Consider the following 8,661-nt stretch of genomic DNA (forward strand, 5'->3'; position numbering starts at 1 on the left):
TCAATTAAATAAATTGTGCTTACATGTGATCCTTAGGTCCAGGATTCACTGCAGTTTGTTCACATATATATATATTTTTTAAATGTATATACAGTTTCTTATATAGCGCAGCAGATTCCGTTGCGTAGACAGTGATAAAACAAACAGGGTAACTTGGAGGTAAGAGGGCCCTGCTGCAAGCTTACAATCTATATATTTTAGATATAGACTAGAAGCCACCAGCACTGGTTTTCCCTGTTACATTGACCATAAATTAAATGAATTGGTCCTGGACCACCATTTCAGGGCACCCCTGCAAGTGCACTGATGCATGGCACAAAGTTTGGGAATTAACTGGCCTAGTCTCTAATATTATCAAATAAAACTAGACTGACATATAGAGGGTTATTTATCAAAGCTCAAGGGATCGAGTTGTTAGAGATAAAGTACCAGCCAATCAGATTCTGCCTTATATTTTACAGACTGTGTTTGAAAAAGAGCTGATTGGTTGGTCCTTTATCTCTGACAAATTTATATCTCTCCTATAATCTCCAACATCTTTTATGGGTCCTACACACAGGGTGATTTTAGGGCATTTTCTAAGCGATATCACTAGATCACTTAGAAAATGCCCCTATATCGCTTCATGTGTAGGGGCCATAGAGATGCGTGGCCCCGCATGTTGCTATTGCCCGGTGATTAATATCCAGCATGCTGGATAAATCTACTTAGAAGCTGGTCAGGGCCAATGTTCTAACCGGAGAACACTGGACCTGATAGATCGCTCATCACACAGTACTGACACATCGCTGTGTGCCGAGCGATCTTGCTGAGCACTTTGAGCTATCTAGCATCGCTCAGAACGCTCAGCAAATCTCCCCACGTTTAGGCCCCATAAGTCTTATAACTAGTGCATAGTGATGTCATCTGTTCAGTGTTCATCTACAAGTACTCACTACTGTAAATGATAAAACATTAGGGGAATGATTTAGAGCATAACATAAAAATGGCCCTGGCTGAAAAGCATTTGGCAGCCCATGAGGTAAAGGAAGATAAGTTAGTAAAATATCTCCTATAGTGACTAGTGCGGCTTCAGAATAAATTCAATATTAAATAATCATCATCTACTGAAAAACTTTCCCCATGTTTAGGAAAATAATTATTTTTCTCTTCATTTTGTATCTTATTGCAAGCATACTGACAGGTACATGTAACTCAACAAAAGACGCAACTCTAATGAGCGTACTTAGCTTGTCTCTGTTCTGGTACTAAAGGCCCTAACACTTTTACACTGGTCCCCAACTCACCACTCACTCACAAGGGGCATAATGAGCAAAATACTTGAAAGCGTAAAATAAACAAAGCTTTGAATACACAAAGTGAACCAAGTTTATGTGCAACTCTATATCAAGCTCTAGGTGCTTTGTAAGCTTGCTGTGCACTGTTTATAAGCACTCAGGGGGTTATTCTGGTTCACTCCTTCTGGCAAATTCCTTCTTAGATGGACAAAACCATGTGCACTGCAGGTGGGGTAGATGTTCCTTGTGCAGGGAGAGTTAGATTTGGGTGGGGTTTTAGTTCAAAGTGAGATCTATATTGCAGTGTAAAAATAAAGCAGCCAGTATTTTCCCTGCATAGAAACAAAATAACTCACCCAAATCTAATTCTCTCTGTACATTTTACATCTGCCCCCCTGCAGTGCACATGGTTTTGTCCATCTAAGAAGGAATTTGCCAGAAGGCGTGAACCAGAATAACCCCCTCGGTCTACAGGATTGTACCTTTATAGCAGGGGTGGGGAACCTTTTTTGTGCCAAGGGCCATTTGTATGGGGCAAAAAATCCTTCGGGGGCCATATGTAAAAATTTCTCTTACAAATTGTCCTGCTGCAGCCGTCCCACTCTCCGGCGGCTGCCGCTGAATAGGACTGACAGTCTCCGGCTGCTGTTGATTAAGAGGAATCTCACGAGAACTACCAACCTCTCGCGAGAATTCCCCTGTACTTGACTCCTGGCAAAGCCGCCAGGCGGGTGGGCCACTCAGACCGGCTACGGGGGCCGCATACGGCCCCCGGGCCTGAGGTTCCCCACCCCTGCTTTATAGAATGCCTGTTATATTACATTACCTCTACAGGACAAGCATGCCTGTTTATAGCTTACAGCTAAATCCAGCCTTATCCAACCTCCACCATGTTGCAGATGCAACATGCGTGGTGAAAAGTGCGCACCCGCCTCTGTGTGCATGTGTCAAAATCGCACCTGGGACTCATATAAGTACAATAGCCTGCAGCCAACTGCAGTGCTACAAGTCATGTGTGTGACTTCTTGCGCCAAAAGTTGAGCATGGCTACATCTGTACATTACATAGTTCAGTATCCCTATTCCGACAGCATGAGACATTCACTAAAAATTAGATACAGCAATGATCAAACACCAAGCCACTTTCATTTTCTAAGCAACACTGAATCTGATTTATTACTACGGGAAAAACTACCTGTATGTCCTGAAAACCTACATCAACAAAAGACAAAAAGACAATAACATAAATACTGAAGTCTGTAAACAAAATCCCACTTGCTCACCCTTATGAATGGTAACTAGAAAATTGGTACAAGATGTAATATCAAACAAATAACTAAAAATGGCCAGCGAATACAAGGTAAAATAATAATAATAAAAATAATAATAATACATTCCTATCCATAAAATGTTAAATCATAAATGAAGAAGTTATATGTCCAGTACCAGCCTTGATATTTCTTTATCTTTAACGCAAACAAAAAAACATTGGAAAATCAAGAAGTGATGTAGTACTGAAATAACCCCAACATAAGTAAGGACAGAGCTACTCTTGAAATCTGAAATCCCTCTGGGACAGTATACAGCCAGCTGAATGCCAGCCTGTCACAAGAGATAGCTGCATATCTGAAATGGGGTAATTCTATTGGTATAGCTGTATCATTACAAATATTCTTAGAGCATAATTTCCTCCCTGCAGTTTAGCAAATGCAGAAAAGAGAAAATGAGAGGGAGAACATCTGGTTTAATGGCAGGCAGAGCCCCTTGTTAACCCCCTTCCTGTGACTATTACACGTCATGGAACATTCCCGGAACGGGCCAACGTTCCACCCACTCCTGAGAACACACAGGCATCTGAAGACACAGGCAAACACAGACACAGACAGCACAGATCTGAGGCTATGTAATAGCTGGATTGCTAGAGCCTCCTAGATGAAAACATGCATGTATTATTTAAATTAACAGTGCAGACCGTTGATGGCACTGCAGTATTATGTTACCAGGCTCACTGCGAACAGAAAGTAACCACACACACACAAACACACACACACACACACACACAACCCTGCATATTGGCTAAGGAGAATATTGAAACACAATATAAATAGCTCTTTAAAGAGGAAAATATCCTAAATATTTAAACGTCTCCTGTTTTACATTCACCCTGTTCTAATGTCATTTATAATGCACAACATACCGTTACATGGCAAACAAATAGTTATATATAGATCTATGGAAGATAATTATTACTATCATTATAATAACAAACAGACAACAGGGTATTCATATTTGTATATTTGAAAACAGCATGCTTCATATTAAAATGACATTAAGCATGTTCGTGTTCCTTACACAATACATACTGTACATATAAATTGGATAACACTCATTTAGATTGTGGGCTTATGGTATAAACCCACAATATTGGGTTTCCTACAGGTGCACTGGCTTCCTCCCACAATCCAAAATGATACTGGTAAGTGAATTGGCTACCCAAATAAAAAATGAACCCTAGCGTAATTGTGCATACATGTAGCAGGGAATATAGATGGTAAGCTCACTGGGGCAGAGACAGATGTAAATGGACAAATATTCTCTGTAAAAAGTTGTGGAATATGTGTGCGCTATATAAATAACTGGTTATGAATAAATAAATAAATAAAAATACTTTGTGAGTTCATAGATTGATACAATCAAAAACACATATTAACATATTTGACTCTGGCAACTGTGGGTGGTGATTACATTGGCCACGCGTTTCTTTATAGAAGGTGCAAGCAAATTACATTACACCCTATTTCCAGGGGACTAGTACCTAAAATACTGGGTATACTGTATTACATGAAGTAAACCATCATGTGATTAGAACCCAATGGGATCATCCCCAGTGTACAAAGTAACGTTGATATTTCATGTCAGAAACATAGATTATCCAAGTAACATACAATAATACATTTACTAGAGTTGGCCTATTATTATTAGTATTAGTATTATTAATGATAAGATGGGACTTCATTTGAGATGCTGCTATGGACAACCAATCAGATACTATTGTCTTCTAGAATGTGTTAAATAAGTAGATTTTGATTGGTTACCCATAGCAACATCCCATGGGAAGCAGAACTTCCATCTTAGTAAATTCCCCCCTTATTATACACAATGAGAAGGGGCATCACAAGGGCATAGTTAGGCATATCAACAGATAGACAAGCTATCACTTTATTTTAGTGGACAAAAGAAGAAAATATTAGCAAGGATTTTCATATGTAGGGGGTATTAATCAAAGCTCAGAGAGAGATACAAATTTCGGTAGAAAAAGTACAAGCCAATCAGCTTCTGCTTTACATTTGTTTAAAAAATCTTTACAGTATGCTATGCTTAATAAATGACAGAAGCTGACTGGGTGGTACTTTATCTCTCCCAATGGTATCTCTCTCCAAGCTTTAATGAATTAAGGTTATTCTTCTATTCCCTACTTTATTACAAAGAGTTGAGCAGAAAAACCTTAAATAGATACAGCCAGGCAGTTGCTGATCTTTGCCCCCCTCTCCCGCCCTGGCTGTCATTAGGAGCCATACAAATTCCTGTGGATATTACGCAAACCTCCTCCTAATCTGCATACATTCACAGCCTGGGTATTCCCCACATTTCCCAACCATCACATTGCAGCTGGAACTACTCCTGCTATCCGCTCACTTTTACATTGAGGGTATAAAAGAACACAATTTAAAAAAAAAAATGTCATAAATCTGACAATCTCCTTCATTTGTCAGGATTGTATTATGGTGCATACTGTGAGCAAAATAATGTAATCTCTCTGAATCACCTATATATAATAGATGACAGGTGTTAAGGTGATTCTGACAGATCCCAATAATTCCTACCCTAATTGGCAGATTTTACTCAGAGGCAGTTAGAGGTCAATCTGGCAGGGAGCTTGCAGATGCATTTTTATTTTTACAGTGCCTAATTACTATTTCATTGTCAGAATACATAAGGCAGTTGGAAAACTAGGTCATGCTGCTTAGTATATTTTCTTCATGGGGTGCTATAGAGCCGTCATGCCCCATTAAAGCCATCATTTAGAGATGTGATGCCATACTTATCAGATAACCCCTGATTATTTACTTAGAACCTGGAGCATTATACACATTATAAACGTTCTAAAGAGCTGAAGGCCCAAACATATGACCCAGCAGCAATAAGTACTGCTGCCTTCTCCCTGCACTGGCACACCGTGGTGCCCTCCGGCCATCTGTGCACACAAGCAATAAGAGTGGGCTTCCCTCCTGGTAATGACAATCCCAAACGCTGTGAGGAGGGGTATCACCAGACAATGAAGGAGGGGGATCTAACAAACACGGCAAACTACAGCTAGAGAACTGGAAATACACTGTATAGTATTAATATCATTACCAAGGGAACAATGAAGGTAGAGAGTTATGTGCCCATCTACATGCCACAAATACAACTTACTGCAGTAAATACTCATATGTGTGTATATATATATATATATATATATATATATATATATATATATATATATATATATATATATATGTATCTATATATCCTTTTATCTGAGGGAATAGAATATATTTATATACCGCAGTGTGTTACAGGTTAGCAATCAGCCTTACCCTGGCACATGGGTGCCCACTGTAACACACAGTGCCCTCTCACGCTGTATGGGGAGAGTCCTACTGTATATGAATGCCGCATTAGGAAGCCAAGGTATATTCCTCTCTGGTGACAGCAGATCAGAGCTATGGCAGCGGAGGTCCCGCATGAGATCACTAGACCCTCCCAAAGTGGCAGGAGAGGGGCGTGAGGTGGCTGCAGGAGCACCCCCAACACCCCCCCTCACATACACACTGCATCAATGCAAGGGTTAATGTGACCAGATCTTAGCACATGCAAATGGTGGAAAGAGGAGGTTGCAGTGACTCACCGGATCTGAGGCTCTCACACTCCAAACCCAACATCAATCCGACAGTAATAGCAGTCATAGGCCGATCACTAATCCTGGCCACTGTCCTCCAAAGTGTGTCCTGTCCTCCCAATAAGAGGGGAAGTCCGGTGCAAATGCAATAATAATAATGATGGTAATAAAGTGTAACAAGTTGGTGTGGATCAGCCTCCCTCCCCACTAGGTCTGCAGTAGCCACACTGACAGTGTCACAGAGGAGGAGGTGGGGAGAGAACAGGAGCGCTCCTAGTTACGTCTGTACAGATTGCTACATAGAGGTGATCTGCTAATTACACAGAGTGGCTCCTCTCCCTGCCGGGAGCAGCAGCAGCAGCAGGGTGTCAGTGTGTGCTGCATGCTCTGTCTATGTGTGTGTGTTTGTGTGTGTTTGTGTGTGTCAGTGTGTGTGTGTATGTGTGTGTTAATCAGGGGCAGGCACAGGGTAAGGGAGAGTTCACAGGAGAAGGAGGAGGAGGGAGCTGGTGCTGATGGAAAGGGGTGGTGTTTTCAGGGGGGATCCCTGGTGCAGGAAATAAATGATTATGTGTGTAAATAATTGTACAGAATACAGATCTGGATAGTCAAGTTCATGTGTTCTCGGTATTTCCAGGATGTTTACAAGCCAGGGAGTGGAGCTGATCGTTCACATTGGTTTTCTGTGAGACCTTATGGGGAAACCCTAAACGCATCTCATTCAGAATGATACAAAATAAACACACAAAAATCCACATACAGTTGCGGTTCCAGGGATTTGTATCTGTGAATGAGCTCTACCCACTGGGCTGTGCAATGGAATCTAATAGCAAATCTCTGATATGTGGTATGAAGATAAATAGCCAAATAATTGCAGGTATAACCATTGAATGTGTCATGTGCAGGTGACGGTGTAGCCGGGAATCGGGGCTAGCATGCACGGTTAGAAACACATATAATGGCAGATACCTGTAGGAGACATGAAGGGGCAGGTGCAAGAGGCCGATAGAACATACTGCAAACAGGGATCATGTAGAGACCGAGTGCACGGTGCAGACATGCAAGTCTCTGATCGATCGCAGGCGTTATCCAGCAGAGATCACCTATACAGTCCTCCGGAGACCTTCCCTGCAGGAATCCCTGCCTGAGATATGATCATCAGTCTGATCGTGATGTGTCCTTTGCGGCTGGCAGTCCTGCTATTTGCTGCATCTTGTTTATACGCTGCATTTTGAGATGTTCTTCCTCAGTGCTGTTAATAATGTTCTTCTAGGAAGGCTTCCTCCTGCCGCTGTGGCTGTCTCCGCAGAAATATAGGTATTTTGCTGGCAATGCACAAGTAAAAATAAGCTATTGAGAGCCAGGCGAGTGGGGGCTGGAGACCTTCGTGGTGTGAGTGTGTGTCTGTGTGTGTGTGTGTGTGTGTGTGTGGGTACAAGGGCCCTGCAGATGAGGGAGCCTCCTGTCCTCTGCAGACAGACAGCAGGGTTATTCCTGGCACCGCTTCCCAGAACAGAAGTTACAGGAGGAAGAGAGACACAGAGGCAGGGAGAGAGAACGAGAGAGTGTGAGGGGAGAGCTCAGCCTGTGACGTCATCGGAACCCCCAGCGCGTCCCCGGGAGAGGAGGAACCGGAGCACATAGCAACACTGACTGTGCACTGTGCCGCTGTCACTGGGAGCTGCTGTACACATGGCAGCACCTACTGCAACACTGTGCACCGTGCTGCTGTCACTTGGAGCTGATGTAAACATGGCAGCACATATAGAAACGCTGTCTGTGTTGCTGTCACTAGGGGCTGCTGTTCACATGGCAGCACTGTAGCACATATAGCAACACTGACTGCACTGTGTTGCTGTCACTGGGAGTTGCTGTACATATGGTAGCACCTATAGCAGCACTGACTGCACTGTGCTACTGTCACTGGGAGCTGATGTAAATTTGGTAGCACCTATAGCAACACTGACTGCACTGTGCTGCTGTCACTGGGAGCTGCTGTAAACATGGCAACACAAATAGAAACACTGACTGCACTGTGCTACTGTCACTGGGAGCTGTTGTACACATGGCAAGTCCTTTACCTATAGCAGCACTGACTGTGCTTCTGTAACTGGGGGGAAGAGGTGATGGTGGTGTAGGTCAGTGGCGGATCCATCATAGACCCCTACACTCCAGGTGGGTGGCAGGCAGCGGGGTCCGGGCAGCGTGGAGTGGGCAAGGGGGCCCTGCTGTGGCTGGACAGTCAACGACAGGGTCCCTGCAGTGGATGGGAACTAGTTCCCATCTGCCGCAGGACCCCGCCACTGCCCATCCGTCGCAGCGTGTGAAGCATTGCAGCAATGCTGGGGGATAGATGCCGTGTTCTCCCACTCACCTGCCAGCCCCGCATCTCCCCGCTGCCCTACTCTCTTGTCACACTGTCTCCGGAGGGACCTACCCCTCT

The 8,661-nt window shown here is 43.3% G+C and overlaps 1 protein-coding gene across 3 annotated transcripts in view; it reads right to left on the reverse strand.

The window, feature by feature from the left end:
• Positions 1 to 7,808, reverse strand: part of HIVEP2 (HIVEP zinc finger 2) — a 197,020-nt gene extending 189,212 nt beyond the window's left edge. The window contains exon 1 of one of the 3 annotated variants that reach the window (XM_083176539.1): positions 7,188 to 7,808. The gene's annotated coding sequence lies outside the window, so the exon portion shown is untranslated. Of the gene's footprint in view, positions 1 to 5,916; positions 6,056 to 6,227; positions 7,166 to 7,187 lie in introns of those variants that run through there. The other 2 variants (XM_083176540.1, XM_083176541.1) reach the window with 2 other exon arrangements.
• Positions 7,809 to 8,661: the final 853 nt, after the last annotated feature.

Source organism: Crinia signifera, chromosome 3 (assembly GCF_055691185.1).
Source record: "Crinia signifera chromosome 3, ASM5569118v1, whole genome shotgun sequence".
In the NCBI taxonomy this organism is placed as follows: Eukaryota; Metazoa; Chordata; class Amphibia; order Anura; family Myobatrachidae; genus Crinia; species Crinia signifera.